This window comes from Littorina saxatilis, linkage group LG3, assembly GCF_037325665.1.
Source record: "Littorina saxatilis isolate snail1 linkage group LG3, US_GU_Lsax_2.0, whole genome shotgun sequence".
Lineage (NCBI taxonomy): Eukaryota > Metazoa > Mollusca > Gastropoda > Littorinimorpha > Littorinidae > Littorina > Littorina saxatilis.
Window position 1 is genome coordinate 36,830,006 of NC_090247.1, and position 16,390 is coordinate 36,846,395.

The following is a 16,390-nucleotide window of genomic DNA, read 5'->3' on the forward strand; positions in this document are numbered from 1 at the left end:
TATTTATATTCACCCACCCGTTCTACTTTCACACCATAAAAAATAAATCTGGAAAACGACTTGGTTTCCTCCTAAAATCAATGACCATTTCTATTGTTTTTGTCACATTTAAGTCAAGACAGTTATCTTTTGCACCATATATGAAAATGTTTAACTTCTTCAGAAAAAGTAAAATCACAATTTGGAAGATCTTCCATAAAAGTGTCATCCGAATATTTGAATGGCTGTTGTTAAAACATTGCCTCTGCGAAATTAATTCATCAATACATGCTCGCTTTACACAGGACGTATTTTCAATGTTGGTAGATGTCTAGGTGAAATGACGCTCGTATCGTATGTTAAGGTCTGAACTATTATATTTAAGATTGATTTAAGGCGCTTATGTTGTGTATTGTTGCTGTTATTAAGATGATTATATTTAAGATTGTAAGGCGCTTAGAACTATTTGAGGATTTGCCCCCTATAAATACCCTTATTATTATTATTATTATTATTATTATTATTATTATTATTATTATTATTATTATTTAAGTTATTGAGACATCACAGTGCAACCGGCACGGTTGACCTAGTGGTAAGGCGTCCGCCCCGTGATCGGGAGGTCGTGGGTTCGTACCCCGGCCGGGTCATACCTAAGACTTTAAAATTGGCAATCTAGTGGCTGCTCCGCCTGGCGTCTGGCATTATGGGGTTAGTGCTAGGACTGGTTGGTCCGGTGTCAGAATAATGTGACTGGGTGTGACATGAAGCCTGTGCTGCGACTTCTGTCTTGTGTGTGGCGCACGTTAAATGTCAAAGCAGCACCGTCCTGATATGGCCCTTCGTGGTCGGCTGGGCGTTAAGCAAACAAACAATCAAACAAAATTACAGTGCACTAAGAGATTTATAGAGCAAATCGAGAAAATTAATTATTGAACGAAGCGCAAAGCGCTGAGTTCAATAATTATTTTCAAGATTTGCTCTATAAATCTCTTAGCGCACTGTGATTGTTTCAATAACGATATTGTCAGTAACGACAATAGATTAGAACGTTTGAAAAGGCACATTTTTTTGCCAGCGTTTGGATAAATTGTGGACAGGTCGAGTTAGATCTACTTTTGTGTGTGTGTCGGCTTTGCACATGTCGGGGGTATTGACGGTTTCATCGCCGACCATGGATTTTATGATTTGATTACCCTCTGTACCGTTTTATTGATTAGCAACTAATAGTCTGAGTTACAGTTGTGCAAAATGTACCTGTTAGCAAACAGTTTCACTTAAGTATTAATTATTGGAATAAAAAACAACATGTACCGAAATGTTCTTTGCTCCCAAAAAGATGAACGATCCCCAAGCAACTGAGTGGCGTCCCCTGATGTCAAACGACTCAAAGTGACTCGTTGGTTCCCTCATTTGCCAACAAATAAAGTTGGCATGTTATTTCTCGCAATGTACTTGCATTCAGCTGGGAGGTTGGTGCTATGACTACACGGTAAGAATGTTTTGAAGCCTTCGCCTGTTCTGTTTACATCGTAGTTGACCGTAGTTGTCTTGAAATATGCGAAACCCGTTCATTTCAGTCCTGAACTGATGGTTCTGCAACAAATACGAGCAGGACAGTCTTTTGAATCAGTCGACTTCCAAATGCTGCTTTGTCCAGCCACAGGCGGAAGGTATCGTCCACTGGACTACTACTATCACAGTATTAGTCCAGTGGACGATACCTTCCGCCTGTGGTCCAGCTCGAAATCTGTCAGATAAAACCCTTCTGCTTTTAGCCGCGGGAAATTTTAGGGTCAAGCAACATTGTTTGGTAATATGGAGACGATAAGCTACATTCCACTAACACAGCGGCTGAGAAGAATCTTCGCAAGTTGAAAGAAGAGGCACATAATTATTCACTGTGGCACAGGCGCATGAAATCTGTCAGAAAAAAACACTTCTGCTTTTAGCCGCGAGAAATTTAGGGTAAAGCATCATTTGGTAATGTGGAGATGATAAGCTACATGTCACTAACACGGAGGATGAGAAGAATCTTCTCAAATCAAAAGAAGGGGCACAGCCTCGCTTTGGAATAGGGCGGAAGAATACGCTCTCTGGAAAAGTTAGCGCACTCCTAACAGTTTTAAGCGCATTGACATTAGCCAATCAACTGTTTCACATCAGTCACGTGACACCAGCACTTACTGACAATTACACATTGTAATTCAATCAAGTTTGCGTTTAAATGAAACAGATCCTGTGATTGGTCAGAATGCCCCAACTCATTAAAAATTACCGGTCATTAATTGTCGATAACCACTCGCTAAAAAATCCATTAACAACCTGCTGGCGAGGCGCATTGATACAGCCTCAACTAGTCTCGGTTAGCTTTGAGGGTCATTTTACAAGTAGGAAATATGAAGGCCAACGAAATACCGAGACCATAAGGTATGCGAAGTGATGACGTCGAATACGTGACGTAAGTTGATGCATAAATACACCAGTTAACAGTTCCGCGGCCATTTTAGATCTCGCACATGCGCACTTCTTTAATCGCGAGCAGATTCGACCCATTTCCTTTTCCGGGTGATGCGCATATCGTTTTTCGGCATGTTTATGTCTTTTTCCGGTTGATTTCACCGCATGCGCAGATAGTGTTATTCGCCCACGTTTCTACGCAAGGGACACTCCTCCGGCGCACTACTCCATCTGTTGAAAGGAGGAAACATTTTCTTCAGTACAAGTAGTCTTTATGAATAATCAATTAACAAGAAGGACGTTGTAAATTCATTCAATGCAGGTAAAATAAGAAATATGTTTGACGAACTTGTTCTGTTCTTATTCACATGACAAAATATGTGAAGATCGAGAGATGTTATTAAAAGACCGTGTTCCAGGCAACTCGCAAACAGATAACCGCTGTGTATTTCACCACAACCCAACGCACAGGAAACATGACACACTACTATTTGGCATACCTTTTTGCATTCATTGAACTTTCCCCATTAAATTCGGGTAACATCAGTCGTACTAAAAGTTTGTCAAAACACGACACACAGGCGATAACAAATGCCCACCTGAACTTGTGGTTCGCAACCACACACTAACGACCGTCGAGGCACGTAATGAATTTTGCAATCTTCCGACCATCATTTTTTAAGTCGGTTACTCCCATTACTGCAACCAATAACACAGCATGTTGACGCCATCGCTAATTTGGATGTAACGTGAGGTTTTTGTTATAACGTAGAGGAAAACACACCGTCCCGTTCAATTGCTTCCATCACGTTGAGCAGACGATGCAGCGGTTGCTCGTCGAAATTTCTCGTCCAACCAGAATCGCTTTGGGTATCACGTGAGTTTTCCTTCTTTGTACCATGTAAGTGCCGAAACTGTTAACTGGTGTATTCTTCCGGACTACGTCAGTCAATTCCAAAGATCGCTTTTGTGATGAAAAGAATTTGTTTTAGAGTTTGCTGTCCAGAAACCCGTCAAAAAAGAAGGGAAAATGTGTGTATTATTTAAGTTATTGAGACATCCCAGTGCACTAAGGGATTTATAGAGCAAATCGAGAAAATTCATTATTGAACGAAGCGCATAGCGCTGAGTTCAATAATTATTTTCGAGATTTGCTCTATAAATCCCTTAGTGCACTGGGATTGTTTCAATAACGATATTGTCAGTAGCGTCAGAGAAAAAAGATGATTCAAAACGCACATTTTGCTACGCGCATTTGGATAGGCAGAACTGTGTGGTCAGGTCGTGAAATAGATCTACTTTTGTGTGGGCTGTCTCAAGTGTGTCGTGCTTTCGTCACACGCAAACTCTTGTTTTGATTTCTGTTGGTAAAATCCAGTGTAGCGTTAAGCTAAAAAGTGATGATCTTTCATAGAGACCTCATTTGAACTCGGAGAAAGGACTGTGCTATTAGTTATTTGTGATTCGAAACCTCCAGTCGAGCTTCAACGGATTGACTGTGCAGAGTGGTGCCCCTTGAATTGACTCCAATGACGGTCGACGGTTAGCACATTTTCAAAATAAATGTGGTATGTTTCTCGTGTTTTATCTTCACTCATCGGGGAGTCTGGTACTAAATATGAACGGTAAGAATGCTCTGAACTCTACACGTATTATATCCCCATCGTTTTTTCGTTCACATTTGCCCAACATGTCTAACTTGTTGTGTGTACACTATTACTTTTCTAAGTAATTTCATATTCATTCGTGTATACACAAATCAAGTGTATACACAAATCAAGTTCAAATGATGGTCTTACTTGTTAAAACTCAGTGATTTCTGCATAATGCTTGACATGTTATAATTTCAAATCTTAAATTTCAAATGGAACTGTATATATGCTTGTGTGTGTTCTGACAAAAATCAAGTAAAGCCCAATTCCTTTTGTAATCCTTTTCTCTACTTTTACTCTCACACCGATAAACTCTCAACAAACCCTTTCTTACTGCAACAAACGAGAACCGTAATAACCATAGGCTACTTCCAACAAGTTTATCAACAACCGTAATCAAACACTTCATGTGAACTTTCCCCCTTCGGACTTTAAACAACACGCTTACCTTTAAACCCCGTATCCTGTAGTAAAGTTCCGATCCCTCAGAGAAGAAAAGCAATAAGGCGCAGGATTTCTCGCTTTCTCCAAGGTACCGACACTGTGAAACACAGCAGTGTTTGTGGATTGACACAAAGCACCCTGTCACGCTTGCTTGAGCAGGTAGTGATCGAAGCCACTATGTAAAGCGTGTTTGATACGGCCGTCCGGCAGCCTTTAAACCCGATCCGGCGGCAGTGGCTGAGACAATTATTCACTGCAGCGTGGTGGTAAAGCAGTGTTCACATGAGCGATTTGCCACCGACCTTTAGCCACCTACTTACCGATCACCCAGTTTCCATCACTTTTAGTTTGATGCATCATATTGCTGTTTTTTTAACATTTAGTTCAAACCCCTACATAAATTCTGACCTAAAAAAGAGACGAATAAAACTATAACAGTTTGGAACAATGGCAGAATTTTGAACGATTTTCTTGCAGATGCAAAATTGCCAGATAACTGTAGCCATGTGAACAGATTAAGTAACTTGGTGATTTTATTTAAAACGACTTCAGCCGTCTAAAGCCAGGAATCATATCAAAACAAGCCACTAATCAAAAAGTGCGCACGCATTTACTTCGATAAAGATCGCCTCAAGAGAAGTCGCCCCAAAATCGCTGCAAACTTCAACAGTGCTCAATAGACAAATTCCGCGTTTGTATGGGTCGTTGAAGAGAGAGTACCCCTGCTTTTTCTTGGACAAATTTACGACACGTGGTTCCTGAGGAGGAGTCACACCCCTCCGTCGCCAATGATTGGCCCCTCCAATGTTTGTCCGAGTAAAAATCAAGGGTATTTACATCTTTCACAACCCATACAATCGTGACAGAGGTATTTCAGAAAATCGTCTATTGGTGCATGAGTCAGTCGCTTGGGAGTCAATAAATAGTCAGCTGAAGATCAAGCGCACTGTGGACAAAATTTCGACGGATTTTGTCTCGCAAACTTGTCACCTGATTTCTCGCCTGTTAAATTTCATTCAAAATCCTTGTAGAATCGTCAATGTGAACCGTGCTTTAAGAGACTGAAAGGGCGAGGAATTGGCGCGAGTGGGCCATACCTGCGCCTTATAATACGCGAGAGGGAGAGAAAGGAAGTTTCCGATCTCTTTCACAGGCTTGCACACACCCTTTTTCCGTTCTGCCACAAAAGGTGAGAATAGGATCTGGGTGACAGATTGGTTTGGGGGAGCGATTGAGTGTTGTTTGGGGCTGAGGTGAGGGTGAGAGGGAAGGGGAGGAAGGGAGGGTAGAGTCGTGGGACTAGGGCAAAAGGTTGTGGTTGTTGTAGTTGCAGATAAATATACCAAGACACATGTCTGCGCATACTCCATGACAGACAGGTAGACAGCTGCACCCAACTCACGTATACGTACACAGGCACGTAGGTGTAAACGGTTGTTACATTCAGTCAATGCCATTTGTTTGTGTTTATACTTATTCCAATTATATGAAAGCAACAGTCTCATCTCTTATATCTCTCAATTCATTTCTCGACACCGCCCCTCCGCCCCCAGTAGAATAATTATTAAACACATAACGATATACTGGTTCTTATTTTCTCTCTGTATAAAGCTGGATCATCTGTTTTAACCTTTGGTTTGATAAAGTGGATCTGAAATTTTTATCTCTTTAAAAAAGTATTCTTTTTCGAAATAAACGTTTTCTTTTAAACAAAAAACAAACCCCACCCTAAAAACGCCTTTGAAGACAATATACACAGAAACGAACCGAAATCTTTTGATAAACTTTTATCACCACTCTTATACCCGCTCCGACATCCTCCCTCCCTCGCTCCTTCCCTCCCCTCCCCCCCCCCCCCCCTAACACATTACCTATTTTCATGTCCCTAATAGATATTAGTATCTGTGAGGACGTAAAGGACCCCCATGGTAGTACGCTATTGGTTATACTCGTATGTGATGACTTTGACTTGTTGTTATTAAAACAATTGTCCTTGTTTTATTTTCTTTCTCACTGTATCGTATTTGTGAGGAGTGTATGCGTGTACGAATGTTACCACCACCAGGACAAAGACCAATGGTTATCATGCTACGAATATGGCGAAATAAATTCTTGTTCTTGTTGTTCTTTTTTTCTGCTTGCTAACACCGACAAATAAGTTGCAAATCGTGTCGGGAGCAAAACCTTATCGGCAAGTGAGTTCCAGACCTGCGTTTGAAGCAGACACACTCAAAAGCCTAATTGTCACTGCTACACTGCTACTGGTGTGTGTGGGTGTGTGTGCGTGTGTGTGTGTGTATGTGTGTGTGCCGTGAGAGACTGCTTATGAGTTTTAGATGTGTTTTAGTGCAACTCTAAATTCTCAGTAAATGTGATACGGTTTAGTGTAGTTAGTTTTAAGTGCAATTCTTAATTCTTAGCAAATGTGATGTATTTCATGTCTGTGATCGCCTGACACTCCATGGCGATTTTCCTTGTTTTTATAAGGACAGTAACATTTTGAGTCTTGAGTCTTGAGTCTTGAGTCAGCCTTCAGACTTCAACTTGTGCTCCTATACCAGATCGAACCGGTGTATTTGATTTAGATCAAAAGACTTCGCGTCACCTTTGATAAGATCTGCGGCGTGATGCTTTGAATACCTTGCTTGTTGGCAAACCGGTGGGTGAAATAAACTGAAATGCGCACGCCTTATGCTCAGTGATGTTGGAAGACACGATAGCTATTTAATTATTACTTTATAAGCAGTTTTCTTTGTATACAGCACTATTTTTGTTGGGAGTTAATTTAAGTATACATTGTTTGTACAAAAAAATCACACATACGGAATTAAAATAAAATAGAATAAGATAAAATAAAGAGACAGAAAGTCAGAAAGAAAGACAAAGCAAGAACATATTTCTCTCATTCAAAATCACCCAGCAAGGATTCCTACGACCAACACAAAATACTGTATAAATATGCAAAGTACGACTCTTGACTTGAAAACAAAAACGGTAGAAGCTGTTTGAAAAGCAAAGAGCGCCCACAAAACAACAACAACACAATGATGTACGAAACAGTTGCAAACAATTATACATACTTTCTCTACGTAAACATGTTGGCAATGCAATCTTTGCAGTTCTTTTTTCCCCCATTGTTTTGTTAGCTCTTAACCATAATCCTCCACGGAATCAATTACATTTCAAGCACGAAGGTAGATAATCGAGGAGGTTACACCAACTCAACCAATGCAGGTGAGGGGAGATATTATGTCCATTTTGCTGGGATTAAGTTACAGTCGAACCTGCCCCGATCGCCTCTGAATAACGACCACCTTCCCATTACGACCATAAAGATTACCGACGATTTTTTTGCTATTCAATTTACCTTTCCGTAGTTTTGGTCGGCCCCTATGATGATCGTTTTAGACAGGTTCGACAGTAGTGTAGTATATGGTCCACTATATTCGACAACATCTCTTTCTACTTCCCTGCCCCAGCTCTCTCTCTCTCTCTCTCTCTCTCTCTCTCTCTCTCTCTCTCTCTCTCTCTCTCTCTCTCTCTCTCTCTCTCCCTCTCTCTCTCTCTCTCTCTCTCTCTCTCTCTCTTTCTCTCTCTCTCAGTCTAACCCCCCCCCCAACAAAAAAACAAAAAAAACCCCACCCTAAAATCAAAAACAACACCAAACAACTCCGTAAACCGAAATTTATACTTCTTGAAGAAATAAATGAGTAGGGGCGAACAAGAGCTTCGACTTGAATGGCTGACACGCTCCGTACTCATAACACTGATTCTGACAGAAGGATGCATGGGAAAAACCCCACACAGGTAGAGCCCCCCCCCCCCCCCCCCCCAATTCCTTCGCCGCCGTATTAAGGGGGCTGCCTACTTATGAAATAGCGCTAAGAAAATTCGTATACAAAACCTCTATAAAACACTGCACACTTATTTGTACTGTACATTTCTTGCTACATTCCCTTCAAACAACGCATACATCTTCTATGTTCCGGATTTTAAACAGAATGTACAACCCTTTTAGTATAGGATTTTTTAAATCCTTTTCTGTTTGTGTTTTTGCAAAAATTCTGAAGTGGTTACAAAGTCTCGAAACTCACCTGTGACCTTGTGTGAAGGTCAAGGTCATGGAATGCTGGTCACTGTAAACATTTTGTTGACATCATACGCTATAAATATGCGAAATATGAAAGCTCTACTTGCTTTACTCTCTGAAATGCATTGATGTCTATGAATGTGGGGAATACAAAATGACGACCGCGAAATTTAGGGGGTAGTGTTGGGAAACTGCCTGAAGTTTCATTTTTTGGCATGGGACTTGATATTCACATTTTAACCATAGCTCGAGAAATGAGTGACCTACAACATGTCAAACTGGAAGGAATTCCGAATATCTCTGAGGCATTTTTTGTTACTTCTCTATATGAAGAAAATGTAATTGCACTAAGTAAAATAAATGAAAAAGGACGGTATAAAACATACCAAAGTGCTTTGAAATGTAATTTCTTGATATGTTCTAACAGCTATAACATTCACTCTCCCCCACAATTATCTAGCAAGTGGCTACTACATTCGTACTGTCGAATATTACCCGTTATCTTTATTACCCGTTATCTTTATGTACCCATTTTCACAAAATCAGAAGACACCGGGTTATTTAAAAAAAATCATAAAAAATCAAAAGTGCATGGGACTAGAAAAGTTCTCTGCAGATATGTAATACTAATGTAGACAGAATGTTCTTTCTCCCACAAAAGTGTTAAAAACTTGGAATAACTTTGACCATAACTAGGCAGTGCCCTTAAAACTGCAAGTGCACCGGATCACAAAGTGCACTCTCTCGGAATATGAGCGACCAAACCATTTTTCAAAGAAAATAAAACGGTCAGCACTCCAATGCACTGACCATTTCTACTTCAGTATTAAGCACTTCATATTTTGATAGCCAAACGATAGCTATAGGCTAGACGCAATCATTCCAATAATGTTGATGTTTGGTTTTTGCTTTTAGACTCTCTGGGTGAGCGACGCACGTTCTCGTACGACCTTTTCAAACTTGCATGTTATGGACTGTTAATTCTTGCCTCCAAAGTGCTTTTAGCGTAACATGTAGTAGTCGTCTGAATGCCTCTGTAAACACAGCAAAGCCTCACGGTTTTATGTACACGCGCAAATGAGGGATTATTACTCTTTGTTGATTTTGCTCTTTTGGTTGTGCGACACGCTAGATATTTGTCAATATTTATCGTCGCGAAATTGACACCATGCACAAGAAAAGCGATCGAAAGGACTCTTGATACTCGGAGGCGATAAAATCAATTTTGCTCTCCAGAATATATGGGCTTTATTATGCTGATGGTAAGATAGACGTTGAACAAGCAGATAAGCACAAAGACTGACAAAGACAGGCAGGTGAAAAAGTTGTTAACGGTTAAACAGAAACTTGATATGTAAGAAAGCCAAAGCAGGTTGACAGAGTGACAGCCAACAGACTGATAGAAAGGAATGTTGTTTTTGGGTTCGTTGGTGGAAGGTCAATGCTCCCAGAGTGAGATTATGATTACGTATTTTGGTAAAAAAAAAAACCCACCAGGCAAGGCAGATGAACAAATATATAAATCTGATCGATGTCATGATTTAAAACCATGGTTTATCTGATCGTATTACGTTTTCAATCCCTTTGTTTGGTAGTAATGCCCTCGTCTGCCACTCACACATATAGCATAGAGAGACAGTCAGACAGACAGAAATACAGACAGACAGACAGACAGACAGACAGAAATACAGACAGTCCGAAAGACAGACATACAGCCAGCCAGCCAGCCAGCCAGCCAGACAAAACGACAGGTACGCAGAAAAAACCCACAAGAAAATATCCCCTTTCGTATAGAATCTGCACCTGTTGCTTTATGGTCGCTTGTAAAACCTTTTTTCTTATTTAATTTTTTTTTTTTTACCTTTATCAGACCAATAAAGAAAATCCTACATACCCATTCTGCGGTCCCAGATTGCATAATCTATCAAGATACTTACCATTTTAACAAGAAAATCTGCTTGCAATGTTAGTAAGCTTATGTGACATAATCTATCAAACACTCACCGGTTTCACGACAGCCTCAGTCAAACACAATGTGCAACCAACACAAAAACGCTTAATCCAACCGCATAAATCACACCCCCCCCCCCCCAAAAAAAAAATAAAAAAATTCGCGACTTGAAGAAATATTTATGGAGTCTGTCGAACGCACGTCTCCTAGTGGTGTTTATCAAACGAAATTGCAACTGATCCTACCCCCTCACTACTTTTAAGATACATGCCTACGTTCTCGAGAAAACCATCTTGTAAATAAAGAATAAAACAAGTCGCGTAAGGCGAAAATACAACATTTAGTCAAGTAGCTGTCGAACTCACAGAATGAAACTGAACGCAATGCCATTTTTCAGCAAGACCGTATACTCGTAGCATCGTCAGTCCACCGCTCATGGCAAAGGCAGTGAAATTGACAAGAAGAGCGGGGTAGTAGTTGCGCTAAGAAGGATAGCACGCTTTTCTGTACCTCTCTTTGTTTTAACTTTCTGAGCGTGTTTTTAATCCAAACATATCATATCTATATGTTTTTGGAATCAGGAACCGACAAGGAATAAGATGAAAGTGTTTTTAAATTGATTTCGACAATTTAATTTTGATAATAATTTTTATATATTTAATTTTCAGAGCTTGTTTTTAATCCAAATATAACATATTTATATGTTTTAGGAATCAGAAAATGATGGAGAATAAGATGAACGTAAATTTGGATCGTTTTATAAATGGTTTTTTTTTTTTTTACAATTTTCAGATTTTTAATGACCAAAGTCATTAATTAATTTTTAAGCCACCAAGCTGAAATGCAATACCGAAGTCCGGGCTTCGTCGAAGATTACTTGACCAAAATTTCAACCAATTTGGTTGAAAAATGAGGGCGTGACAGTGCCGCCTCAACTTTCACGAAAAGCCGGATATGACGTCATCAAAGACATTTATCAAAAAATGAAAAAAACGTTCGGGGATTTCATACCCAGGAACTCTCATGTCAAATTTCATAAAGATCGGTCCAGTAGTTTAGTCTGAATCGCTCTACACACACACACACGCACATACACCACGACCCTCGTCTCGATTCCCCCCTCTACGTTAAAACATTTAGTCAAAACTTGACTAAATGTAAAAACCAAGAAAGGAGGTTGTTGGAACGTTTGTTATTGACAAAACAATACATTCACAGATATTTCGACTCAACGGTCTTTCAAGTGCACAGACAAACAATTAATAACGAAAACTTGTCTGGCTGACTTTTTCTTCCGCCTGCCTTTTATCTTGTAAATAACCTTAGATTCGTGCAGGCTTTTACATGGATTAAGAGCATCCTTCCACTTGAACCCACGCCTGAACTCTACAGCCTGCCTGGCTGTTTTCTCTGGAAAGTGGATATTTTGGGTTGAATTGATTTCGTAACTGTTATCTATGTCACAAGGCAAACCTAATTCATCGATTTCTATTTCATACAAGAAGCAGGTGACCTGTACATTTTTTCTTACATGGGTCTACGCGGATGGATACTCTTGTCGCATGTAAAAGCCTGGGTAGACCTATGGTAGTGCACATGGTTCGTTCTAGCAAGACGCACACACAGACACACAGACACAGAGACAGACAGACAGACAGACAGACAGCCACACACACACACACACACACACACACACACACACACACACACACACACACACACACACAGAGACACACACAGACACAGAGACACTGACAGACACTCAGACACAGACACACAGACAGACAGACAGCCACACACACACACAGACACACACACATACAGACACACACACACACACAGACACAGACAGACACACACACACACACACACACACACACACACACACACACACACACACACACACACACACACACACACACACACACACCGAAAATTCAATGCCAAAGCTTAGTACAGCCAAAGAAGTACAGTAGACTTCGCGAAGACGACTTCGCCCAATTAATTTGAGGCTTAACAAGATAGGCCTCAAGTGACAAGTCGCAAGCGCTGGTACGCCCACCAACAACAGCAACAACAACTTATGCCCAACCGGGGTCAGTTTGTCCCCGCCCGTGTATACCATATGTCCTTGACGGCCTTGCCATGATGTCATATAAAGCTTTATTCGATGGCAGTGTACTGGATCGTTTACACAAGAACAACGGTAGGAGGGTATCTTTAAACCCAGACTGTATGAGTTTCCCGTGCAGTCTGCTTTGTGACAGTGCAGGATTTGTGGACCTGCACAGACTTATATCTATGATCAGTCGGCGCGGCTTCCAGGGGCAGATAAGACAGGTATTCATTCCCTCACCTGGTAAAAGACCTTTCATTGATTTCGTTGGTCTGCGGGCAGATAGGAGAATCTTGATCAAGAGAAGGCAACATGATTGAAAAGGATAGGGATTTGAAGCATGTTTTCTTTGAATCACGCTTTCAGGTGTTAATCAAACGAAGTAGGTTAGTTACACCTGGAAAAAAGGCGATTATCGTTGACCTGAAATCCCGGTCAATCTCTGACTGTCATTTTGAAGCGATAGGGGGGATCCGAGACCTACCAATTACAAATCTTACTGGTATTTGTTGTAAGGACACAGGCACATGAGAACAGTATGCACAAAGAAGACTGAGTAACTGCATGAGTAAAGCACGACCATGTCAAAACAAAACAAGTCGACCTCGCAATCTTTGGTTTAAACAATGTTTTATTACTGTTGACGTATTCATTTTGTTTTGTTTTGTTCAATCATTTTTATTCTTTTGAAAATGCCCCGACGGTTGTTTTTTCACATAAATTTGTTTGGCAAAAAACCCTCACTCTGTTTGTTTTTTTGTCGAAAAGTAAAGCCCCCTCTCCCCTTTTGCGGCTGTGGTGATGGTTTGTCCTAATTGCGCCTCCGTCGCGATATGAACGTCTCTAATCTTCTTCGGCAGAGAGAGAGAGATGATGATGGAACTTTATTTTTCAAGGATAGAGGTTTAAGGCGACGCCTTTTCTTACAACCGGTCCTTACTTCTAATACAAATGTCTAATAAATGATAAACAAGTAAAGCAACATGACAACTAAACAAAGTAAACGAACGAACCAGCAAACAATCGACAAGTAAGCAAACAAGCAAATAAACATAAACAACAAAATGACAAAGTAAGCAACATACAAATCGAAAGCGAAACATGCAACATGTTAATTGAGGTGACACATGTAAAGTGATCGACGGTAAAATTCACACGATACCAACGTTTACACTAATGCTAATAATGATTATATGGTGTGAATGATGATGATGAAGACGTTGATGATGATGATGATGATGATGATGATGATGATGATGATGATGATGATGATGATGATCAAGTGATGATGATGAGGATGATGATGATGATGATGATGTTGATGATGATGATGATGGAAAATCGCAACATAAATTCCACATAATACATATAATAAAGAACATATTTGTGTAATTCATAAAGCTTTGCCAATTGTTGACAGCTACTTGCACGTGTTAAGACTAGTATAGCCATCTAGGTAGACATAAAATGATTATGCAGAGCTTGTTTAAAACTCTTTAGTGAGGTTAATGATCTTATTACAGACGGAATGGAGTTCCACACCATAGCGCCAGAGAAGGCTCGACTAGTTTTGAACAAATCAGTCCAGGGTTAGGGTTAATATCATCAGCGCTCATTGGTCTAAAACATATGTAAATATTGTGCAGCAAAGGGAAGCTACCCACGGGAAAATAATCATCGAATATTCTGTTATTAACCAATGAGCGCTGGTATGCATATTCGGTGCGGATGCATGATTTGACGCAAAGTGGATATTAGCGGCTCGCAAACGAAGATTCGTCCAAATGATGGTTAAAAACAACCTGCAACGGACGGAAGCTGAAAATTAAAGGTACATACAGTTCAAACAATCATTCAACTGTATTTATTTGACCTTACACAGACTGTAGGAAGAGGCAAACCGTCTTGAACAATATTTTTCCCCAGGAAGCGACTCCAAGCACACAGAAGACTCGAAGGTGAGTGACGTACCTTGTAGTCTTTCTGTGATAGTAGTAGTCCAGTGGACGATACCTTCCGCCTGTGTTCCGACACAACCGCCTATGCTCATTCAGGCGTGACGCGTCCTCAAAGGTGACACGACGGTAAGCTGGCAGAAAGTATTATAAGCAACCAAGCGTGGAGAAAAAATCGATCAATTCCAGCTTTGGTGGTCGCCTTCGAAGGTTTCTGAAGGTGTTAGTGAGAGTATGCACCTGGATCAAGTTCTCTGGTGTGGATCGCAGTGCTGATTTGACCTTTGACTTGCAAAGTCAGTTCACACGGGCCCAGTGTGCTGCACTGTCACAAGCACAGACACGCAGACACGGACACAGACACGGACACACAGACACGGACACGGACACAGGCACAAACACACACACACACAAACCGGGCACAGGCATAGACACAGACACACCGCAGAAACGGACACCCACAAACATGCACGCAAAGACTGAAACAGACAGACAAACTGTATGGATCGAAAGGCAGATATCCACTTAACGCAGACGTCACGCAAAAAACTCGCAGATTCACGCTCTTACAGACGTACAGACAGACAGACACACATACACACAGAGACAGACACACAGACACACAGACAGACGCAAGACTGAGGAGAGAATACACGAAGGACAATAGTGACAAACCGGGCCAACGAACCGACGACTGACCGGATACGTACAAATCCGGCCAACTTGAAAGTGAGGACATATAATACACTTGGGCGTCAGAATCCAGAGTCATAGAATGAGTCGGTTTTTTTTATGTCTGTGGTAACAATCAGACGAACGAACAAAACACTACCTGCTAAAATACAAGCAAACAAACAGCTGGTGAATCTGTCCTCTTTAATAGTGCCGCATTATCACTGGGGCATAAACACGCACAAGAAGCTCTACAGAAACGTGCACGTACATCATCCTATATCTACTTTCTACTGTCTACTCTATCTACTGACAGCTGGTGCAGCCGGCACCCCCCCCCCCCCCCCCCCCCCGGCCGGTATTTCAACCTCACCGGGCCATTTTCATCTCAATGGCATCTTCACACTCTCTTTACCTGCGTACACACCCCTCCAGCTTCTCCAGGCTTCGCCCACACAACTATTCCTACTGCACGTGAAATCGAAGGGAAGAATATCGCGGCGACCTAAATTTGACATTCTGCCTGCGCGCTCATCTTCCGTTGCACGTGCTATATGTGCAGGTTTAGCGCAGTGATCTAGATGAAAGTGTGTGCAACTGCGCTGTTCTTGTGATGAACGTGTGCTATCTTGGGACCTCTGCAACAACTGTCCGGGTGGTGCTAAACTTAGCCGATGTTGTCAGACTTTGGGATGTGTCTATTTTTGTGTGGGTTTTGGGTAGAAGAACCGGCTGCAAACATCACCGTCGCAGAGCGTTCTCTTCTTATAAATTATACCTGTTATTTGGCTCATATATATTGGAACTGTGAACCGCATTGCGGCGAACGAACGTAAGATTCTTTGGTACAACTGGAGTTGTGCTGTTCTGTTTTGCGTAGAACTTTCAGCTGAAGCTTGTCGGCCCACAACAACCTTTTGACTTGGCGAGGCGGAGAGAATGGTTAGAATCATGTATCTTGAACCTGGGCGTTGCCGGCTTTTCGTACTTCAAAGACTTTTCGAGGCACCATCCGATACCTAGAGGCTTTCAGGCTCCCCCCATCACACATCAACCGTTTCTCCCCGACGC

The 16,390-nt window shown here is 41.2% G+C and overlaps 1 protein-coding gene across 1 annotated transcript in view; it reads right to left on the reverse strand.

Moving 5' to 3' along the window:
• LOC138962269 (uncharacterized) overlaps nt 1–4,705 on the reverse strand; it is a 14,980-nt gene extending 10,275 nt beyond the window's left edge. The window contains exon 1 of the mRNA XM_070334018.1: nt 4,540–4,705. The gene's annotated coding sequence lies outside the window, so the exon portion shown is untranslated. The remainder of the gene's footprint in view (nt 1–4,539) is intronic.
• Between the last annotated feature and the right edge of the window lie 11,685 nt (nt 4,706–16,390).